At 45.3% G+C, this 24,577-nt stretch overlaps 1 pseudogene; it reads right to left on the bottom strand.

Annotated features, from left to right (window-relative positions):
- Positions 1-18,714: 18,714 nt before the first annotated feature.
- Positions 18,715-19,501, bottom strand: LOC116269230 (annotated as a pseudogene).
- Positions 19,502-24,577: the final 5,076 nt, after the last annotated feature.

Genomic DNA, 24,577 nt, shown 5'->3' with positions numbered 1-24,577 from the left:
GGATCCCCTGAGCCTGGGAAATCAAGGCCGCAGTGAGCCATGATAGCACCACTGCACTCCAGCGTGGGCAACAGAGTGAGAACCTGTCTGAAAAAGAAAAAAAAAAAAGGAAAAGAAAGAAAGAAAGAAAAGAAAACAAATATGGGAAAATAGTAAATAGTAGAAAGAAAATAATTAAGACAAATGTAAATATTAATAAATTTGGGAAAACATTTGACAAGTGAATCTTTCTTTGAGAAACATTTAACAGAATAGATGGTGCTAGGCTATATCTGCACAATGAAGACAGGAATCCTGTCCTATTTTCCCCTGGGTATCCTCAACACCTAAAACGTTACCATTATTTCTTTTTGAAGAAATGAGAATAGATATATAATATGAAAATATTATACAAAGATAAAACATAAGTATACAAAATTAAGAAGAAAAATGTGGGAATAATATGCAGAGAAGATACAATTAAAATATTCAAATTTAAAAGCCTTTATGGGATGGAAAATAACGTTTATCAAAATGAAGTTAACAAGAAAAAAAACTACAAAGTAACATCTACGAGAAACTTGTTTAAATTACTTCTACATAAGAATCTAAGGCCTGGTAGTTCAATCTATGATTATTGTTTTAAAATCTGAAAAGTCTGCAATATCTGTGCAATATAAACTGTTCCAAATCACACTTTTAAAGTGTGTGGGCTGGGTACAGTAGCTCACACCTGTAATCTCAACATTTTGGAAGGCTAAGGTGGGAGGATCACTTTGGCTATGATCACGACACTGCCCTGCAGCCCAGGCAACAGAGCAAGACCTCATCTCAAAGAACAAAACAGAAGTATGTGTGGGGGCTGGAGAAAGGGGAGAAAAATCCATCCTGTAAGTGTGATAAAGAATGCATTTATATTGTAAATATTAGGTATCTCATATCCAATGCTTAAAATGTTTTGACTACCATAAAATTAAAATATTTTTTTTAATGTGTCAAGAAATGTCATAAAGAATGATGAGTGAAGTACCAAACTCAGAAAAATGTTGGCTACACTGATAGAAAATTAGAAAAAAGAAGCAGGCCAGGCGTGTTGGCTCGTGCCTGTAATCCCAGCATTTTGGGAGGCTGAGGCAGGTAGATCACGAGGTCAGGAGTTCGAGACCAGCCTGGCCAGCATGGTGAAACCCTGTCTCCACTAAAAATACAAAAAATTAGCCGGACGTGGTGGCACACACCTGTAATCGCAGCTACTTGGGAGGCTGAGGCAAGAGAATTGCTTGAACCCAGGAGGTGGAGGTTGTAGTGAGCCGAGATCACGCCACTGTACTCCAGCTTGGGTGACAGAACGAGACTCGGTCTCACAAAAAAAATTAAAAATAACAAAAAAAGAAAAGAAAAGGTAAGAAAAGAAAAGAAAAAAGAAACAACAGTGAGGCAGCAGGTCACATTTACTGAGAAATGCAAATGCATGATAAATAGATGTATTTTTAATGCTATCACTAGAGATTTAAGAAATACTAACTTAAACAACAAGACCAGATTTGGAAACATGAAAATAAAAGGTAATGCTCAATGCTGACCAGTGTGGTGGGAACTAGTACTCACATACAATGCTAGTTGAAGTCAAATTTGAACAACTTTTGTGAGGGTAATTTGACAAGATGCATCGTGGGCTTTATAAAATGTTCACATTCTGTCAACCCCAAAATTCCACTTTTAGAAATAACACTTTTTATCCAGGAGTATCACTTCTTGGAATATGGAAGATATACTCAAGAATGCAACTGAAGAGACCCATTGCGCATTGTCACAATTATGGGACCAGGACTGACATTTTGTTGATATAAATGTTTCAAAGTATTTTCACTCACACGTTCTCATTTAATTCTCGCAAAATCTTTTGATGATAGGCTTAGCATCCCCATTTCAAAATTTCCAGAGCAATAGATAAGAAGCTCAGGTAAGTCAAGGAACTTCCTCAAAATCCAAGAGCTAACTGGAGCTGGAGCTTAACTGACCCCAAGTCTTCTAAGATCTTGCTCAGTGTTGTTTGTACTTGATCCCATGGCTCTGACCATGTTCAGATGTTAGACGTGGACCTCAGAAAGTGTCTGGTTCACACAAGCCCCTGGGTTGGATAAGTAATTTAGGGTCAGAGGAAGTAAGTCAGCATTGGTTAGCAGATGGCTGAACGTGACTTCCTGCTTCCAGTAAATATTCTTGTGGTCACAACAAGTGTTTCTCTAACTTTCAGAGCAAAGTGGAGCAGTATTCCAAGTCATGCCTGCGCCATCAGGAAAAGATTTTGGGAAGCCACGAGGCAGCTGAGACACTCCTGAGGGTTGTTTCATCCCATATTTAGCTCCCTCAATCCCCCTCGCCTCATGCGCTGCCCAGCATTCTTCTTCTTTGTGCCCACTGGGGCAGTTGCATCCTCATCTTTGCAGAAGTGAATAATATTTTGAACATGTTGGGGAGAAATAATCTCCTGAAAACATAAGATTGGGGATTTACAGTCCCTGATACCAGTGGGGCTTACACTTTATTGTGAGCAAGAATCACCTGGAAGCCTTGTTAAAAACGCAGATTCCAGGGCTCTGTCAATCACGTTTCTGATCCAGCAGCTTTGGAGTAAACCCAGAGATGTTTTAACAGTTGGTCTGAATCAATCAGAGGCAAAGAGTCCAAGGAGCACAATGGCAGTGGAACAGTTTTATATCTCCTGTTATTTCTTGACTTATGATCACTTCCCTAGGGCCTGATGGGCGTTTAAGTTCAACCTGTAGGACCATTCTTCCTCTGTCTTTGATGCATTTTAAAGCATCATTTTTGCTTGTCTTTTTCCAAGACCAAGTAGCAGCCAATTCTAGACTTGGCCTATTTATTGACGCTGTCTTGAATCCCCAGAATATTAATAGCTGGCTTTACCACTCCTTTCTTCATGTTGGCGTTTGGAGAAGAAATTATCTTGCATTCCCATATCAGCCATTACCTCATGCCACAGGCAATTCATTTATTCAACACAGGTTGAATGGGAGCTCCCAGGTGGTACAGAAACTATATTGCAAGGCTCTGAAAAGACTTTCTTTGCAGGTGACTAAGATGGCTCTGTCTCCTGGCCAGCAGAGAACCATGCACCCCTCCTCTGGTTGTCATGACCAGCTTCACTGGTGTGGGACCAGTGCAGCCCCACATGGCCCTAAGCATAGAAGGGCCCTGCATTTGGTTTAATATTCTGCTGTTACCTTCCTAAAATTCCTAGTACTTTTTGAAGCAAGGACCTTGCCTTTTTGCTTTCCACTGAACCCTGCAAATTATGTAGCTAGTCTTGCTAGTTGTAGTCAGAAGGTCTCAGGTCAGATGTACAAGAAGAGAAATCAGCATTTGGGTGTCCTGATGTAGCTCTGGTGGCTGGTGTTGTAGCCATGGGACTGCTTAGCCTGGGATTGACATATACTTATTTGTCTTTGCTGCACAATACCCTTCTGGTTGAATTTAGTAGTACTTCTCTTCTTTTAGTGGTAAGGAGTTCAAGGTCACTACTTCTACTTTGGGCAGTAATATCAAAGAAAGAAAAAGAAAATTCCTTTCTTTTTTTGAGACAGAGTCTGTCGCCAGGCTGGAGTGCAGTGGCGCAATCTTGGCTCATTGCAACCTCTGCCTCCTGGGTTCAAGTGATTGTCCTGCCTCAGCATCCTGAGTAGCTGGGACTACAGGCGCCCACCACCACGCCCAGCTAATTTTTTGTATTTTTAGTAGAGACAGGGTTTCTCACCATGTCGGCCAGGATGGTCTCAATATCCTGACCTCGCGATCCACCTGCCTCGGCCTCCCAAAGTGCTGGGATTACAGGCATGAGCCACCGTGCCAGGCCAAAAGAGTAGATAAATTCTTAGAACAGAAAGAGCTCATGAATGGCAGGGGGCAGGTCAGATGGCTAGCTCTTCCACTCCACACTGTCTCTCTCTCAATTATTTTAGCTCAGAGACAAAAGATGCATAGAGACATAAGATTCAGAAAAGCCATAGATTCATTGATAAACCAACGCTTGAATATGAGATACAGCTATGGCTTTGTGCCGTGCGAGTGTGGTTGTGTTCTCTGACCATTTGGTTGTCAGGTAGAGCAGCCCACTCAGGGAAGCTTCAGCAAACAGCACCAGCGCCTCCAGAACTCAGTGGAAGGACAGATGGCCCAGCCACGGGACAGCCTAGAAGTGAGATTTAGAAAGCAACCAGGGACCAAGAGGCCATTCTCTCCAGCTCTGTCTGGGGAGCCCTCTGCTCCCTCTTCCCTGGTTTTGCTGTGTCCCCACATCTTCTTTGTTTCTCATTCTCCACAAGGAATAGATCTTTCTTCCTCACTTGTGCACAGCAGAAATGTGACCGCCCAGGTGCAGCATTTCATGACCTGTCAGTTCACATGCCCTGCAGTGATTACTCGGAGCCCCAGGAGACAAATTCTAAACTCCCAGGACAAGAAATCAGACTGGTACTTTGATTAGGAATTGCTGTTGGTTCTTACAACGGTGCCGGTGGATGGGTCATAAAGTCTGCGACCCACTCAGAAGGGTCGGTAGGAGCAGGGTCTGTAGAAGGGAGGTGAACGAGAAGTCCATCCAAAGGACTCACATGTTATCTAGGGTGCCAAAGAAAAAGTATGATGTATATGAAGTTCTGGATGGAACTTCTGGGAGGGTGGGCTATGGGTGAAGCCTGTTGCTAGGTGAAATTCACAACTGATGATCTAGTTCTTGGGTTGGTGGTGAGTTCATATGTGTTCATTTAGAGCATACATGCAAATAAAGAAACTACGTAAAAGACATCATGGATTAATAATGCTGTACCATGAGCCAAGGATTATGATTAATATGATTAAAATATAAACAAACCAAACAATAAAACAAACAAGAGAGATGGATTTGGAGTTCATGGAGAAAGAAGGGAAGCCAAGTTTAGGAGTGCCTGCATCCCAGAAAATTTTCTTTACATAGACACCACTTACTGAGTACCATGTGGCACACACTGGCTCATACAGAATTCAAAACACTTTAGGAATTTAGTATTTTATATTATACCTACTTTATAGATTAGAAAAGTAACTCACAGAGATTAAGTTGCTCCATATTAGGGCAGATCTAGGGTCTGAATCCATGTTTCTCTAATGCTAAATAGTAACTGGTACTATAACACTTCAAAGTGAAAAGCGGGGGAAATTTCCTTCCTTCCTTCCTTCCTTCCTTCCTTCCTTCCTTCCTTCCTTCCTTCCTCCCCTTCTCCTTCCTTCCTTCCTTCCCGTCCTTTCTTCCTTCCTTCCTCTCTCTCTCTCTCTCTCTCTCTCTCTCTCTCGCTTGCTTGCTTGAGATGGAATCTTACTCTGTCACCCAGGCTGGAGTGCAGTGGCGCCATCTGGGCTCACACCAATTTCTGCCTCCTGCGTTCAAGCGATTCTCCTGCCTCAGCCTCTTGAGTAGCTGGGACTATAGCCGCCTGCCACCATGCCCGGCTAATTTTTGTATTTTTAGTAGGGACGGGGTTTCACCATGTTGGCCAGGCTGGCCTTGAACTCCTGACCTCAGGTGATCTGCCCACCTCGGCCTCCCAAAGTGCTGGGATTACAGGCGTGAGCCACGGTGCCTGGCCAGGAAATTTTCTAACACACCCTCCATCCCTGTTATGGTTTGAAATGGGTGCCCCCAAAAGATTTGTTGAAGTCTTAAGCCCCAGTACTTGTGAATGTGCCTTTATTTGGAAATAGGGTCTTGGCAGATGTGGTTAAGATGAGTTCATTAGGGTGGGCTCTAATCTAATATGATTGGCGTCCCCCAAGAAGAGGATGATAGACACAGAGACACATACAGAGGGGAGATGATGTGTCGAGACACAGGAGAACGCCCGCGATGATGGAGGATGAGACTGGAATGATGCCGTCGCCAAGCAAGCAATGCCAAGGAAGGCCAGTGAACACGAGAAGCTGGAAGAGGTCTGGAAGGATCCTCTGCAGAGGCTTCAGAGACAGCGTGGTCCTGTCCATACCTGTTTTGGACTTGTGAACTCCATAGCTGTGAGACTATCAATGTGTTACTTTAAGCCACTCAGTTTGGGGTACTTTGCCATGGTAGCCTTTGGGAACTAATACAGTATGCTTAGAAAGAGGGAAGAAAGTGAGGAGGTGTTGGCCGGGTGCGGTGGCTCAAGCCTGTAATCCCAGCACTTTGGGAGGCCGAGATGGGCGGATCACGAGGTCAGGAGATCGAGACCATTCTGGCTAACACGGTGAAACCCCGTCTCTACTAAAAAATACAAAAAAAAAAACTAGCCGGGCAAGGTGGCGGGCGCCTGTAGTCCCAGCTACTCGGGAGGCTGAGGCAGGAGAATGGCATAAACCTGGGAGGCGGAGCTTGCAGTGAGCTGAGATCTGGCCACTGCACTCCAGCCTGGGCGACAGAGCAAGACTCCGTCTCAAAAAAAAAAAAAAAAAAAAAAAAAAAGAAAGTGAGGAGGTGGGGAGGCCCTGGCCAGGCTGAATAGGGGTAGAAAGGAAGGGTTAAACTCACTCTCTGGATGGAAAACATTCAGGAAATGAAAGCTCGCCCTGTCCTGACACCACGAGACCTACTGTGAAAGCAGTCAGATGAGGGACATGGAGAAAGTGCTCTGCGGGGCCCCCAGTGAGCAGCAGTCCAGAGGAAGGGGCAGTGGAGGTGGGGCAGGCCCTGAGATTCCTGCAGAATTGCTGGACTCTGCGTCTCAGTTGTCTTGGAGCCCAAGTGGTCACCGGGGCCTGACAATGGCATGGATGAAGCATCCCAAGGCCCACCCCTGCACACGCACTGGAACTGAGGAGAGGAGAGGGATGGGACTCAGGTCTCAATACATCAGCAGGTGGTGAGCCATGTTCCCCCATGGTGTGCTTCGCCACTCACCCCTGACCACACTCCTGCTCCAGTGGGCCTGCCGCAGTAGCTCCCAGCAGCAAATCCATTTCGTAAATGCACACATTTTAAAGTTATTAATTTTTCCTTATATGTTTAAATAATTACAAAGGGTGAAATTTCCAGTGGATGTGAACCACAGTTGACTCTTGAACAACACAAGTTGCGAATCTACTTATGCATGGGTTTTTTTCTGTGCATATATTGGAAATTTTTTTTGGAGGTTTGCAACAATTTGAAAAAAACACAGATGAACCACATAGTCTAAAAATACTAAAAAAATTTTTTTAAGCTAAGCATGTCATGAATGCATAAAATATATGTAGATACTGGTTTATGTATTAATGAAATGTTTATGCTATCAGTAAGGCTTTTGGCCAATAGGAGGCTATTAGTAGCTAAGTTTATGGGGAGGTAGAGCGGGTTGGGCCTTTCCCACTGGCCTGTGGCCTCAGTCAGTTTTTGGCAATCTATAAAGGGACCCAAAGGAGACTGCTGACAATGCCCAAGGTCTCCTGAGGGACACAGGTCACAGTATTGTAAGAAAATCAAAGTGTGATTTACAGTTGTGTGGACCCAGACTTCAACTCCAGCACAGACAAAGATCAGACACTGATTTCACACATCTAATAGAAAAATGAAGCATTCAGAACCTGAGCCTAAGCTCAAAACAAGCTGCAAGAAAAAGAAGAAACATTCAAAGGCCTTAGACAGAATTCCAGTATTGTCAGACCCAGGAACATGGACCCACAAGTCAGTCATAGATTCCAGGACCTCCTCCACCGCATCCAAAGGCAGGTGGGGAACCCTCCCCACCACCTGCCAGTCTCTACCAGTGACACCACCCAGGAGAGTTATTTCTTCTCCAATTCCTTTACCTGCACTAAGTGATAAACCATCACCATCACTTTTGCTGGGGACTCTCTGCTCTATCTTATGGAATGAAGCAGAAATAAATTATGAACCTGAACTCCATGACGTGATTCTCCATGAAGAGGATCAATTGGTTCAAAGGCAAAACCATCCCGAGAGGTTTTTGGCATCTTCTAGTCATTGGTGGTCATGAACGTGCAAATAACTGCATGGCTATGTGTATGCCATAATGTTAGAGAAAGTGATTGCAGGCTCTCCTGCTTTCCTTGGTGAGCTGATTATCTTATTTTCTTTTCAATGTAGTATATCAATTATTCAGAAACTCCGTAGAGTGAGGGACAGTGGCTCATGCCTGTAATCCCAGCACTTTGGGAGGCCGAGGCATCTGGATCACCTGACGTCAGGAGTTCGAGAACAGCCTGGCCAACATGGCAAAACCCTGTCTCTACTAAAAATACCAAAATTAGCCGGGCATGGTGGCCTGCGCCTGTAGTCCCAGCTACTCAGGAGGCTGAGGCAGGAGAATCGCTTGAACCTAGGAGGTGGAGGTTGCAGTGAGCTGAGAATGCACCTCTGCACTCCAGCCTGGGTGACAGAGCTAAATCCTGTCCCCCCAAAAAAAGAAAGAAAAAGAAAAAGAAACTCCATAGAGAATATGAAATGCATGTAGAAGGCACAGGGGAAATCAATAGAGTGGTGTAAGGATCAGTATGTCAGTTTTCTAAGGCCGCTGTAACAAATTACCACAAACTGGGTGGTTTATAAAAACAAAAATTCACCTCTCACAGTTCTGGAGGGCAGCAGTACCAAATCAAGGTGTTGGCAGGGCCACACCCTCTAGGTCCCCAACCTTTTTGGCACCAGGGACAATTTTTCCATGAACCAGGCAGGGGAGATGGTTTGGGGATGATTAAAGCGCATTACATTTATTGTGCACTTTATTTCTATTATCATTACATTGTATTATACAATAAAGTAATTCCACAACTCATCATCATGTAGACTCAGTGGGAGCTCTGAGTTTGTTTTTCTGCAACTAGATGGTCCTACTGGGGCTGATGGGAGATAGTGACAGACCATGAGGTATTAGATTCTCACAAGGAGTGTGCAACCTAGACCCCTTGCATGAGCAGTTCACAGTAGGGTTTGCGCTCCTATGAGAATCTAATGCCGCTGCTGATCGGACAGAAGGCGGAACTCGGGCAGTAATGTGAGCAATGAGGAGCAGCTGTAAATACAGATGAAGCTTCACTCACCTGCTGTGTGGCCTGGTTCCTAGCAGGCTACTGGCCCATGGCCTGGGGACTGGGGACCCCTGTTCAATTGGATGATCTTTCCTTGCCTCCAAGCTTTTGGCAGCTATTGGCATTCCTTGGCTTGTGGCCACATGTCTCTCCACTCTGTCTTGTCATTGCTTTCTCTTTTGTGTTTCTGCGTGTGAACTCTCCCCGCCACTCTGATAGAAACACATGTGTTTACGTTTAAGGCCCACATGTCTGAGTTTTGCATGCTGCTCTTATACGCTGTACCGTCTCTAAATTCCTTTTAGCTCTAATCATTTGTGTGTGTGTGGATTTTTCTAGATGGTCCATATATTAGAATAGTTTCATCTGCAAACAGTTTTACTTATTCATTTCCAATTTGCATGTCTTTTATTTTATTTTCTTAACTAATTCCTGTGGCTAGGACTTGCAGGAAATCTTGAAGAGAAGCAGTGAAAGCAGACATCCTTGTCTTCTTCTGGAATTTAATGGGAAAGATTTCAGTCTTTCACCATTGAGTAGGACATTAGCTGTGGGTTTTACCTACAGTCCTTCATCATGATGAGAAAGTTCCTGGCCGTTCCTATTTTACTGAGTGTTTTTATCATTAAAGAGAAATGGATTTTGTTAAGTGGTTGTTCTGCATCAATTGAGATGATCAAATGGTTTTTCACCTTCATTCTATTTCTGTGTATATTACATTGATTAATTTTCTTGCATTGCTACACCTTGCATTCCTGGGAAAAATCTGACTTGGCCCTGGCATACAATAATGTGTTGTTGGATTGAGCTTGCTAGTATTTTGTTGAGGATTTTTGTGTGTATATTCATAGAGGATTTTGTTCTGTTTTTAAAAAAATGTTTATGAGGAGTCAAAAGTAGTATATGGATTTTCGACTGCACTGGGGTCAGCTTCCCAACTCCTGAGTCGTTCAGGGTCAACTGCACTGACACTTAGAAACAAAATAGCAGCATCACTCTTTGAAATTATCCAGTGGACTCTAAATAGCATAGTAATTGGACAAGTACTGGCATCCATTAAAACAGAACCAGCACCGACAAGCTCTTCCTGAGCAACTGGAAATTTTACTTCCCTCCTTTTCTCCTTGAACTCACATTTTCATTCCCACAGAATTTAATCCAATGTAAAGCATATTATGCTTGAAAGTATTTTATTGATTATACATCTCTGGATCAGAAACAAATGTGTTCATGGGCAGGAACTGAAATATGTCAATATCCTGTGACCATAAGAATTTAGGTGCTAAAAATTTCCTCTGGATCACATTATCATCACACTAGCAGCACATAATTGATCAAAAACACAAATGGATTTTACATTTCGATGGACAAATATTACACATAAAGAGGAAGTGTTATCAAAAATTTATCTCTTAATTAGGTGGATAGAGCCGCTTTATTTTTCAAGTAGTTCATGTGTCTAAGCATAAATATTCCACTGCTAGAATGAGTTGAAATTCTGCAAAAAACTATGCTTATTTTTCTTTTTATAGCCCTGAGAATCTTGCCCTTTACACATAAACAAACAGTTGGAAGTATAAGAATTTTTTTTTTTTTGTAAATCAGTGTCACTCAATTCTCTGAACTGTTTCTGAGTTATGTCCAAACACATGTAGTGCTCTTTCATCAAAAAAATTTTTTAATGATTGGTCAACTAATTTTTTAAAAGCAAACATTTAGAAATTACTGAATGGCTTGTAAAATAATTTATTATCTAGTCATTAGCACTGTTTATTTTTTCAGTCAATAGCAATGTTGAAAGGTCCTTTTGTAAGGAGTCCTGGAGGTAGGTCAGGGGGTCTTTGCAGAGATAAGTAAGTTAAAATGAGGTCATTAGAGTGGGCGCCAGTTAAATGTGACTAGTGTCCCTATAAGAAGAGAAGAGAAGGGTGAAGTGGGTGAAGGGTGACTGTGGGCAGGGAAGTGGGAAAGGGGAACATCACATCCATCGCAAGAATATTTTCAAGGGACATTCATTTAGAAACTGAAAGGCTGAAAAATGACTCTGTAAACTACTTGGGGCTGGTTCCTGTTGGAAACAAACTCTTCTCATGCTGCATGGGTGTGTGGACCCCTGTGGAAGACGTTCAGCCAAAAGGGCTCTGATGTGCTTTGGCTCTGTGTTCCCTCCCAAATCTCATCTCAAACTGTAATCTCCACATGTCCAAGGAGGGAGGTGATTGGATCATGGAGGCAGTTTCCCCTATGCTGTTCTCATGACAGTAAGTTCTCGTGATATCCAATGGTTTAATAAGTGTATGACAGTTCCTCCTCCACACAGTCTCTCTTGCCTGCCACCGTGTAAGACATGCCTGCTTCCACTTCTGCCATGATTGTAAGTTTCCTGAGGCCTCCCCAGCCATGCCGAACTGTAAATAAATTAGACCTCTTTTCTTTATAAATTACCCAGTCTTTTATAGCAGCATGAGAATGAACTAAAACAGGCTCCTTGCCACCTGATTCAACAACCACAGTTGAAAAGAATAATCAAAGAGGGTGGAGGATCAACTATGCATGTCTAATTTTGTTCCCTCCAGAACAATATTCAGTTAAACTTCACTAAAGTAATGAGAGAGAGAGACCCAGAGAGGCAGGGCAGGAGAGGAGATGACAGTGACAACATTTGAAGAATTGGAAAGCAGAAAGCAGATGGGTATGGCAATGACTGACCTGAGAGCACCTTAGAAAATTGACTTTCACCTGGTAGGAAGAAGCTGAGAAACAATCTGATCTCAAAAGGCACAGGAACAGGCGTCTCTAGGAACCTCTGGAACTGGAGATGAATCCAGGACCATCCATGTACACTGATGGAAGACAGCACATTTAGATTAGACCCATGTGACTCTCTTAAAAATTATTGTTTTTTTAAAATTATTTATTTGAGATGGAATCTTACTCTGTTGCCCAGGCGGGAGTTCAGTGGTACAATCATGGCTCACTGCAGCCTCAAACCCCTGGGCTTAGGCAATCCTTTGGCCTCAGCCTCTCAAGTAGCTAGTGCTATGGGCGTGAGCCACTGCACCCAGCCCTCATGCGACTCTTGAGACAGATCCATTAGGGGCATGAGCCCCAGGTCACAGCCGCCATTATTGTTCGTGTCTTTCTACCCTGGGCCAGCCTGGGCTAACACAGCTGCCTTGCCTGTGTGTTGATGAAGCTCCTTCTCTTCTCTCAACATCCTGGTCCCTGGGTCTTGTATTATCCTATAAAAATATTAGACTTGACCACCTTCTTGCAGCAGGAGGTGAACCAGCAAACACTGGTCAGCAAACACTGACCCATCCACACCCTCTGACCACATTTCTGCTGGTGGTCCACAGCCTGGCTGCTCTGCCACCCTGCTTATGTTCTCACTGGGGTGGTCCCTAGGGCTCTCAGAATTCGTTCAACATCTTTCTTCTGAATCCCCCAGAAGGGGCCTTGTAAATTCTCAGGAAAGCTGAAGGCTGACTGAGACCCAGACATCATTCTGCTTATTTTACTGGGAATCTGCATTTTCTAGTGGTGGCATAGTCTATTTTTTTATACAGCTCAATTTGCGCTTATTACTCAGTTTTCCTAAACTTAATAATATGTTGTTTAGGAATCTATCTATCTATCTATCTATCTATCTATCTATCTATCTATCTTCTATCTATCTATCTGTCTATCTATCTATCTATCTATCATCTATCTATCTATCATCTATCTGTCTCTCTATCATCTATCTATCTATCATCTATCTACGTTGATCGATTCTTAAACAACACATTGACACATAGACATTTAACCTCAAAGTCAGAAAAAGGAGAAAGCTGCTGGAGACAGGCACCAGGGAGCCTTGTGGTACTGGTAATAGCTACTTTTTGTCCTGATAGTGGGTACCCAGGTGCTTTTTTATTACTATTTTTCAATGTCCATGTATGTGTCTCACACACACACACACACACACACACACTTAGTTCTGTGGGTTTAGCTAGTGCCAGTAATTTCCCAAGAGAGGTTCAATTCAGAATTCCCTGCTTGATTGAGAGCCTGACCTAAACATCTGAGGAGCAGCTCTGAGGTCAGTGACCTGCCTGGGATGTCACCCTGGCTGTGACCAAGGCCATCAGCCTCCTTGGCAAGGCTCTGGCTCACTGAGCTTTAACCACAACCCCAGAAATATGGCTAGAGAAGCAACTTCTTGCAGGGGACTCTGCCCTCCCTGGCCACCTCCCTTGTTAGGGGTGCCTTCCTTCCACAACACCACCAGCGGACCTAACCCTTCAAGAACCGACGAGTGCCTAATGCCCACACTTGTATCACTCCTGGCTGGAAGGAGGTTATTCTGAGAGGCTGGCTGAGCCTCCTTCATGCAATTCATGCCCAACAGTGGAAGTGCTACCCCTAGTGAAGCACACTTTCAGACAGACCAGGATCGCAGTGACCTCAGGATGGCAAATGAATCCACAGCGACAAGGCAGCAGAGGGGAGTGGGAAACACCAAAGACAGATGTCAGGTCCCCAGCCTCCTTTCTCCTTTGTCCCTTGCTCCCCTGAGTCACAGTTAAAGCTGTGCCCTTTCATGTCACTCAGTCAGGTTGATAGGAGACAATGCTAGAATGGGAGATATGAGAATATGGATAAAAGAAAAGACAGCCACAGAGGCTGGAAGCCACATCTCAGTCCATAGACAGGTCATGTACTTGGAGAAGCCTGTGTGGCTCCTCCCTTCTCCAGTCACCTGAGTTTTGGCACAAGAAGCATTGACATAAGAAGCCAGTGGTGGCCGGGCACAGTGGCTCATGCCTGTAATCCCAGCACTTTGGGAGGCCGAGGTGGGCAGATCACAAGGTCAGGAGTTCGAGACAAGCCTGGCCAATATGGTGAAACACCATCTCTACTAAAAATACAAAAATTAGCCAGGCATGATGGTGGACACCTGCAGTCCCAGCTACTCAGAAGGCTGAGGCAGGAGAATCACTTGAACCCCAGAGACAGAGGTTGCAGTGAGCCGAGATGGTGCCACTGCACTCCTGACTGGGTGACAGAGCAAGACACCATCTAATAAAAAGAAAAAAAAAAAAAAACGAAGCCAGTGGTACAGGAAGTTTCATTACTGAGATTGTGGGCTCCTGAAAGTGGAAAGCAATTTGGGGATTAGAGTCACAGACAGAGGCTGAGCCTCAGGTCCTGGAGTCAGACCTCGCCTAATTTGCTTTTGTTCCCTAAACTTGTGTCCCTGTCTTTAAATTAAGATACTAACAGTGGGATAGCATGCAGCACGGTGCCTGCCCCCAAGCCTCAGCTCCTATCGCGTAATGTCCCAAATGCTTCATTCATTCTTGGGTTTGTTTGTTTCTTTTGTTTTGTTTGAAATGGAGTCTTGCTCTGTCACCAGGCTGGAGTGCAATCTTGGGTCACTGCAACTTCTGTCTTCCGGGTTCAAGTGATTCTGCTGCCTCAGCCTCCCAAGTAGCTGGGACTACAGGCACGCGCCACCATGCCCAGTTAATTTTTATATTTTTGTAGAGACGGGGTTTTACCATGTTGGTCAGGCTGGTCTTGAACTCCTAACCTCAGGTGATCCACCTGCCTCAGTCTCCCAAAGTGATGGATTACAGGCCTGAGCCACCACGCCTATTCTTGGCCCATTCAAGCATCTGTTTCGTGCTGCTGAAAGCCAGCGTGAGTGCTCTGAGTGTACTGAGAACCAGGAAGTGGCTCTGTGGAACATCTCGCATGAGGACGCTGCGCGGGACACGGGCTTGTGGTTTTGGCTGAGGAAAGGCGCGTCACCACTGTCCTGCACCCTGTGCCTGGCACACACCCCAGAACAGACATCGCTCTGCCTTCCCGCCCTTTATCGGAATGTCATCTAGTCAGCGGACAGCTGTCACGAGTCTAGAGTGTGACAGGCTGGAAGCAGATCCTGCTAAGATGCCTGGACAGGCTCTGAGAGGTGGGGCAACCTGAGAGCTGTTAGCAAGACGCTGTCCAGCAGCAGGGACTTAATTTCATGAGAGGGAGTGGAGGAAGAGATGGACGCCAACAAGGCCGGTTGTCAGCTCTGACACCCACACTCGTGAGCCCTGGCTTCCTGGTAATTTGGGAGGAAGGACTGCAAAATCCCATGTCAATAGTTTGCTTTGGGAACCCCCATGTCTTCAGAAAACAGGTGGTTCCATGGAAATGAAACATTGTTGCATAAGTAGCTGACCCTCTATAGAGATTAAATGTTAGCAAAAGAAAACTCTAACATTGAAAGAGAATTGGAAAGGAATGGGTAGACATCAGACAATGTTTCTTATTTTCCTCTGAGTCCTAAAAAGGATCTAGCAAGGTCTCCTCAGGGGAAATGGCGTTAACCCACCAAGCAATTGAATCACTGAGTTTCTACTGCTCTCTCTCAGGTCCATGTGAACATGGAAGACCTGGGCTGTGCTCCCACCCCTTTGGGCCTATAGAACTCTGTCTCTCCCTGTTTAGAAGGCAGCTGTCCTGTTAATACAAAATTTAGGCAAACCTGAATCTTCCAAAGGGTGATACAGAACATGCACTGTTTAAAACCTTACCATTTTTTTCCTGAACATTTTATTCTAAAATTATTGACTGTATGTTTTTAAACTGTTAAACATTTTCATTGACTTACTCCTCAAATGGTTAAACTAGTTGAATGTAAATAAAGAAGCAGGTATTATACAATTGTGGTTTCCAAACTGTGGAAGAAAATCTTGTTTCCTGGGCCAGAAGCCCACACCTGGGATGTGTGAACACAAGGCTGCACAGACCGACGTGCTTCCCTGGGCCCCTGGGAACCAGCCTGCCCTTTCCTTCTCTGAGTTACTCTGGGAGCTTGGGGGGTCTGGGCTGACGGAGGAGGGAGTCCCACTGCAGTGAGAAACATGATGACTCACAATGTAATAATGCAACGAGAATACACTTAGAGTACAAGGTATTAGAAAATGGGAATCTCAGGAAACGTGCACAGACAAACATGTCAGGAAAAACCATCCATTGTGGCAATCTCTGCTCTGCTTAAGGCATCCTTTTTCTCATAATTTGCTGCAGATTAACAATTGCAGCTAGGAAGCACTATCATTGGAATAAAAAGAAACATACTTCTCTTTATGGTGTATCTTTGAAAAGAGACGTGCACCATAGTTTTCTTGAGAGGGATGTAGAATAAAGCTGGCACAGAGGGGTTTTTTGGCTCTTTTTTAGGTTTGTAAATATCTCTCAATTTCAGCAGTGCTTTCTGTGCTTACGTAGGTTCTCTTTGCCCCCTGTATTTTTCCTGAACCTTCCTGAGCTCTCCTGACCTTATTTTCTCTCCAAGCCTTGAGGCCACTTTGACTTCTGGGTGATTCTGAGACTGGCTGCTCGCAGCCCCAGATAGGATGTGACCAAGTGCCCCAGGAGGTGATTTTTACTAGGAAAAAATGCAGCAGCTCTCTCGTTTGGGGGTGGAATGTTACAGCAACCAGGAAATCTGGTGATGTCATTCAGGGGCTTTCAGGCTGGGAAAGGTGTTACTCAGGTCTCTGGCTTTAGCTTTGAATAATATGGTCGGGACACGTTGCAGTTCAGCTTCACCAGCATTCAGCGACCAGAGCGGGGTGGTGGCAAAAGGCACTGGCCTTAGTCAGGGGGCCTGAGTTCTGATTCTGTTTCTGCTCCCAGGACCAACCATGTGATTTGCAGGGCCTGGTGCGAAAAAGAAAACGCAGGGCCTCTTGTTCAAAAATGACTACGAATTTAGAGATGATAGCAGCAGATCCTTAAACCAAGAAGGGCCCTTGTGAGGATGGGTCCCTGTGTGACTGCATGGGTCACATGCCCATATGCAGGCCTTTTTGCAGGATCTTGATCCCTGTGGAGTGTGTGACTCTGAGCCTCAGCTCCTTCACCTGGAAAATGAAGACATGGGGCAAACAGAGCTTCCCTCTCAGCTGCACAGTAGGTGCTCCGCTCACGACGCGGGGAAGTGGGAAAGGGGCCCAGCCATCTCAGCAGCTCCTAATGGGGTTAGGATTTGGGGAGCCCAGGAAATTGCACCCTGAGTTTGGAACAACTGACAGAGACCAGGGAGGAGCCGATGAAGATCAGATGCAGGCCCTAGTGCTGCCGAAGCTGATTGCAGAGCCTGCAGCCACCACAGGCTTCCTGACACCAGACCCCAGGAGAATGGACTTGTGCCTGCAGCCCCTGGCAGCTGGACAGTGCAGGCAGCACAGGTCTCCACGGGGGCAGTGGGTCTGGGGAGACCCACGCTCTGTCCTTCATAAAAGGGCAGGCATGAGTTCCCTGCCTGTGAGTTCCCTCCCAACTTGCCCATCAGATCAATCCCCCACCTCCACTGAAAGCCTACAGAGGCCAGGAGCACTACGTCCATGGAGCTACCTTCATCTAGAAGGAAATCTCTGAAGCAGACAGTGCACCCCCAGTGGGTGTGAAACAGGACTGGCTGTGGTGCCAGCATCTCCCTAAGGAGATTCGTTTCACAATGGTTGCTCCCTTTATTTGGAGTGCCATGCTCCTCCCCGTCTGCCTGGATAACTCTGAGGTGTCCTCTCAGACTCTGTTTAGATCCTTCCCCTCTAGGTTTTCTGTTGACGCCCTGGGTTTGCTGCACCCAAACCCGCATGATGCCTCATCCTAAGTCCATGTTTTGCTTCCTCTCCCCCTCGTTGGGCTAAAGTTCCCCAAAGACGTTATAGGTGCTTCCTGTTTTCTCGATTGATAAATGAATGAATTTGGAATCTGTCGTGGCGTTTGCTTTCCTGGCTTAAGCCATGGAGGGTCGATTCCTTGCTCATGTCCATATTGTTGGAAGCACAGGTAGGATGTGAATGAGCGGAAGATGAAGGCCATTGAGCCAGGCAGAGCCATGGAACAGCAGCCATTGGGACAGACAGAAAGACACGGGGCAGTGGCTGTCCAGACAGAGAGACACGGGGCAGCAGCCATCGGGACAGACAGAGAAACACAGGATGGTGGCTGTCGGGACAGACAGAGAGACACGTGGCTGCAGCTGTCAGGACAGACAGAGTGAAACGGGACAGTGGCCATTCAGACAGACATACATGGGGCAGCAGCCATTAGGATAGACAGAGAGACATGGGGCTGTGGCTGTCGGGACAGACAGACACGGGACAGCTGCCATCAGGACAGACAGAAATGGGACAGTGACCATAGGGCCAGAGAGACACGGGACAGTGGCTGTCTGGACAGACAGACAGACATGAGACAGTGGCCTTTGGGGAAGACAGAGAGAAATGGACAGTGGCCATCAGGACAGAGAGACACGGGACAGAGGTCATCTGGGCTTGGGTGAAGGGCCAAGAAGCACTGGACCTGTTCAATGAACCTTAATTTCTTATTGGGAATAGGCACCATCTCAGCCTTATGAAAAGGCTGCAATTTATCGGATGGAGAGATTGTGTCTTAGAAAGATGACTAACTGGTGATTTTGGTATGATCCGTGTGTTTGGGCCACGTGACTGTAGGGAAACCAGGGTCAAGATAATAGTTGAATGGTCACACGCAGTGCTCCTAGGCTACTGTCTACACCTGCTATTCTGGGAACTCCATTTGCTTGTTGTGAAGTCTCTCTATTTCCTTTTCCTTTTTTTTTTTTTTTTTTTAACAACTAGTAATTAATTTACTAAAATAGTTGACTTAAGCAACTGCAACGGTGACTTCCACCTCAACTCCTGGCTCAGTACTGATGGAAGTCATCGCCTGACAACCTCAGCAGGACTGTGCAAGTCAGTGAGTCGCTTGTGGATTCTCATCTGGAAACCATCCCGTGTCGTAGAACCTTCACCACGAGGAGTCTTTCTTGTAGCGATTCTCGAAGTCTTGGTAGGCATCCTAACTGGTCCTTTCACTTTCAGGTTCTTTTTCTTTGCTCCTCCCAGCAAGTCAGCACACACCTTTTCCGGGGATTTTACATTGCGGCTTGTTAGAGTGATTCGAACTGGGTGAATTGCCACCTCCAGCTCCACGGGTGTTTTTCCGGTATCCTTAAAAACCACGACTGCTGCGCGGCTTCCTGGCTGACTTATTCCTGGGCCAGAGCGAACAGTGGTGAGTCAGGAGCAGGAGCGTGCAGATCAGCGACTGTTTCAAGAGGGCTGTCTCAGCAGTGGTGGAGAACATAGCCTCAGTGTCACCTACACCTGCTGTCTCCCTGCCTTCCTCCTGGGACGGGTGCTGTGAGCTGTCACTGGGGCAGAGTCTGGAAGCTGCTGTTGCTGCAGGAGGTCCCGGAGGTGCACTGCTCTTTGCCAATGCCTGCAGTGCCTGGGTCGAGGCTGCCAGTGCCGGGGCCTGAGACCTCCTGTAAGGCAATGTCCTCCATCCCTGCAGACTTCACAGACACCAGACCAGGGCTCTGTGCCTCTGAGCCATGCAGCCAGCCCTTAACAGGACAATGCCCTGGTGGGGGCTCTGGGGATGTCATGATCAGTAAACTCAGTCCCTCCCTTAAGGGCCTGGCAGGATCAATTGGCATAATCTGTGCTTTCACACAAACAAAAAGCACCCACCTCAGCTTTGGGGGTTCAAGGATCCCCAGGAGAGAGCCTGAGCTGCGAACGTTGGGCTCGAGTTGTCCAGGTGAAAAGTAGAAAGAGGGGCACCCCGCTGCAGAGACGCAGGTGAGGCCGGTCCTTGTCCTGCACTCACCTCTCCTCAGGATGCAGGCCAAGTCCCACGGGCAGGACTCTGGCTGAGCTGAGGGGTGGACTGTGCTCAAAACAGCACTTCCCCTCTGGGCCCTGGACTAAGGGGATATCCCCTGGCTCCCCGGCCTTCCCTGAAGGCCCTTAGTCTGCTGTGCAAACAGCCCCATAGGGCTCCCCACAGGAGCTCCTGGAATACCAGGTCCACTGCCTTGGGGGTTTCCCAGCTGAGTCCAGCCCCCTGCAGGTCCCCAGTGCCCCTCCCTCCAGAGTGCACTTGTAATACACACAGCACCCAGCCATAACACCAGAGTAGGAAAGTCCTGTGTAAGGAGTTCTGGCTCGCTTTTTTTCATAATGTACTTTGTGTCTTTATTAAAACATCTCTTATCAACATCTTCCAATTTCGCCGTTTTTCCCCAGGCTTGCTTTGATGACAAAAAAAGCAGAGACACTCATATCCCGTGGCCTTCCTTGCATACTTGGTCTTCTCTGGCAGTGACCAGCATCATCGCTGGCCCTCTACACATGCCAGGCAATGGGACTGTCCTGGCATCCAGTTTCCCCCTCCAGGGGTCCGCATGGGCAACATCATTGTGATTTTGGTCCTGATCATTGGCGGGGATGGTCCGTGCATTGCGGGGGTGTTGAACAGCTCCACTGGCCTCTACCCACCAAGTGCCAGTAGCACTTCTCTCTGGTTGTGACAACCAGAAAGTTCTCCAGAATCTGGAGGATTCAATCACCTCCAGTTGAGATGTACTGCGTGATCTTTATCTTCTAGATCTGTTCACTTTTCTTTAATGCCACTTTACTTTAATGCCACCTTCACCACTCCATCAGGTGCCCTCGCTGGCGGCTCCATTTCCAGTCTCATCCTCTCTACATCTCATTTGCTATCCCTTCTGCAGCTATGTTCATTTTTCATTTTTCTTTTCTTCTTTTGTTCTTTTTTTGAGACGGAGTCTCGCTCTGTCACCCAGGCTGGAGTGCAGTGTGGTGATCTCGGCTCACTGCAGCCTCCACCTCCCAGGTTTACGCCATTCTCCTGCCTCAACCTCCAGAGTAGCTGGGACTAGAGGCACCCACCACCACGCCCAGCTAATTTTTTGTATTTTTAGTAGAGACGGAGTTTCACCGTGTTAGCCAGGATGATACGTTAATTTTTCTAACATTGTCCAATCATATCACCTTTTGCTTAAAATGTTTCAGTAGGTTCTCATTGCCCCTAAGTCAAAGGACCGTATCATTTGCACAGACCCAAAACCCCATCTGGTGAGACGCCATATCCCCCCAGCTTCGTCGTGCCCCCTGCTTTTCATGCTCGTGGTCTTCGAACTTCAGGTGCTCTTGTTCTCAGGCTCTTCCTGCATGTGCAAGGCTCTCCTCTCTCCTGCTTATCACTTAATTTAGTTGACGGGGTGGAGAATGTGACTTCATTCCCGAGCATCAACCTTATTCCTGCACTCTGCAGCCAGGGCCTTTTTTTTTTTTTTTTTTTTTGAGACACAGTCTCACGCTGTCACTCAGGCTGCAGTGCAGTGGCATGATCTTGGCTCACTGCAACCTTCACCTCCTGGGTTCAAGTGATTCTTCTGCCTCAGCCTCCCAAGTAGCTGGGATTACAGGCACCCACCACCACACCCAGCTAACTTTTTGTTGTTGCTGTTGTTTTTGTATTTTTAGTAGAGATGGGGTTTCACCATGTTGGTCAGACTGGTCTCAAACTCCTGACCTCAAGCAATCCACCGGCCTTGGCCTGCCAAAGTGCTGGAATGACAGGCATGAGTCACCATGCCAGGCCTGCACTCAGGGCCTTTCTACCCCAGCACCATTCACATTATTGTGGGTGGAGTGGGGAGGCAGAGAGAGACGGCAGGATTCTCCAATGAAACATCCTCGGGAGCTGTTGAAGCATCATGCTGTGTGCAATGGCTCATGCCTGTAATCCCAGCTACTCAGGAGGCTGAGGTGGGATCATATGAGCCCAGAATTCAAGACCAGCCTGGGCAACAGAATGAGTTCCTGTCTATAAAAGAAAAAAAGTTCACCCAGGGTAGTTTCCAAACAAAGGGCCTTTGTTTGCAAATCTTCACAGGTTAATTTGGTTTCAGTCCAGACACAAGTTTGGAAGAAGAGAAATGCTAATTTTGTCTGAATTGCTAAGAAGGAAAGAGTCTTCAAAGTCACAGACTGATGACAGTACAAGTAACTAATGAGCAGAAGGTGGGCCCTCAAGGGGCAAGCAGGTTGCACCTGAACTAGACACCCGACAAGACACACCTGGGCAGGCTCTGGGCTCCATGGTTGGAGTGATAGGGCAGCTGATCCCCACCCAAGCCATGGCACCTAGTATCCCAGGTAGACCTGGTGCATTCGAGGACTTAATTATAATTTTTAATATTTTTCTTAAAACACATTTATTGTTTCTTTATTGTATAACTACATATTTATGGCCCCAAATTTAAAAATAACACAAAATAGAAAGAAGCAAATTAAAATCACTTATAATTTTGCCTCACAGAGTATCTGTTGACAATGTGGTTCATTTCCTTTAAAAAAATATTAGACGTATACGCTCCATATTGTTCCACAGTCTGTTTTTGCACTCAAGCTTTCATTTCAGCATTTCCCATTGCTGCTTCTGAGTCCCTGAAAACATGATTTTCACGAATGCACTGTCCCACTTCAAGGATGGAATTAAATGGTCTCGGGGCACTGAAATTGCAACAAAAATTTAGAGCTCTAGCATTTGTAAGGAATTAAGCTCTTCTTCCTTGTCAGAATTGTTTAGGAATGTGTTTAAAGTTTTGCAAATTATTGTTGCTTTGTTTTGCTTAAATTTTAGCTATAATTTGTAATTTAATTGCAAGGTTTATAAAACATCCTATACAACGAGGCCATTTTTTTGTAATACTAGATGTTCTTATCCTCTGTTTAATAGTCACTTTTGAAAATATTCCTTAGTTGCTTGAAAGAAGGTACATTTTTTATTGTTTTGAGGCTCTAAATTTGTTTTTAGGTTATGCCCTAATTGGCCATATTATTTTATTATCCAAATTTTCTATGCTTCTTAAAGTCTTCTATACATTCCTTGACTTGCAAAGGAAAACTTTTGGTCTATTAAAATCTCCTACCATAAAATTTTTTTGTGTGTGAATTTCTTCTGAGATTTTAAACTGTATCTGCTTTAGAGATGTCAATGCTGTATAATTTGGCACATAAAGATTCATGAATGTTGTAATTTCATCATGACTATATTTTTACTAACATGAAACAATCTTTTCTGTTTATTTTCTCTTGCATATTGTTTTGTCTGATGTCATGTTTTAAACTCCTGATTTATTTTACTTATGTATGTCTAACATGTCTTTGTTCATCTTTTAAAATAATCTATTTTGGGGCCAGACACAGTGGCTCATGCCTGTAATCCCAGCACTTTGGGAAACTGAGATGGGCAGATCACTTGAGGCCAGGAGTTTGAGACAAGCCTGGCCAACATGGTGAAACCACGTTTCTAATAAAAATACAAAAATTAGCCAGGCATAGTGGCATGAGCCTGTAATCCCAGATATTCGGGAGACTGAGGCATGAGAATCACTTGAACCTGGGAGGTGGAGGTTGCAGTGAGCCAAGATCATGCCACAGCACTCCAGGCTCGGCGACAGACAGAGCGAGACTCTGTTTCAAAAAAAAAAGAAAGAAAAGAAAAGAAAAAAATCTATTTTTTCCTTTTGTTTTCGGTGAGTCTCATATCAATGACACACACTTACATTTCTCTTTCAATCCAGACTTAGAGTCTCTGAAAGAGAGACTTTAACTGTTTTTTTGTCTGTTTTCTCAAAAAAATATGTTTGCTGTTACTTTTGCCATCTTATTTTTCTGCTCTGTATCTTTTTAATGGATGTTTGATTTTTCTGTTATTTTCTGTCTTTTGCTCTATAGACTACATTTTATTTTCTTTCTATAATTTGGAAGACACATATTCTATTTTTAATTGTACTAATATTATCTCTAAGTTATAAGATTCTTCACCATCTGTCCAAAACCTGACATCTCTTGACTGACTTCATATCTGCTAAAATGATATCCCTAGACCACATTTAGAATCACACTGTAGTCACCTAACACATTGAGCTGGGCTATAGAAATGTCTAGCACATGCCCCACGATCCCCTCACTGTTCACTCTGTTGCTCTGTTGCTGACAGAATTCTCTTCTCAGATCCTTAGCAGGAGGGAGGACCATTAGCCACATTTCTGGTGTTTATCAATGTGGGGTTTCCTCTTGCCCCTTCTGCCTGGAAGAGAAAAGTATTTTAATGACCAAGGACCTCTGATGGCTTCGCTTTGGGGGTTGCACTCTTTAAGATGTACAGATTAGCAGGACTGTTGTGGTTGGGGTTAAAGAAGTGGCCCTCTTTGTCTTGGGATGCAACTCCATCTTACTTGGAGTTTGGTACTCAGCTTCTCCTGGGCACTTGCAGGGCACCTCTGCGATGGGCTTGGCTCCCTCTTGTCTGACCTTGGTGCTCTGCCTCAAAGCCGCATTGTGCATCAGCTAATGAGAGTTTCTCAATCTGTCCTCATCTGCACTGCTATTGGCAGAAATCCTTCCTAGACTGTGGCCAAGCATTAATTGGTATTCTTAGCTTCTGGTGCAGTTGCAATTTTGCAATTTTGCATGTGCCTTCAATGGTGTTTTAATGGGAGGATGGGAGAGGATGAATCAGGCAATCAGGCACCTGCTATGAGCCACCATATTAATCTGGGAGTCTGCAAGTTTGGCTCTGAATGACAGAAAGAGAACCATGGTGCTTTCAGTGTTATATAAAGCTCATGGCTCTCATTTCAGCC

Source organism: Papio anubis, chromosome 10, assembly GCF_008728515.1.
Source record: "Papio anubis isolate 15944 chromosome 10, Panubis1.0, whole genome shotgun sequence".
Classification (NCBI taxonomy): domain Eukaryota; kingdom Metazoa; phylum Chordata; class Mammalia; order Primates; family Cercopithecidae; genus Papio; species Papio anubis.
The sequence above is the reverse complement of the archived record's forward strand: the minus strand, read 5'-3'. Positions and strand labels throughout refer to the sequence as shown.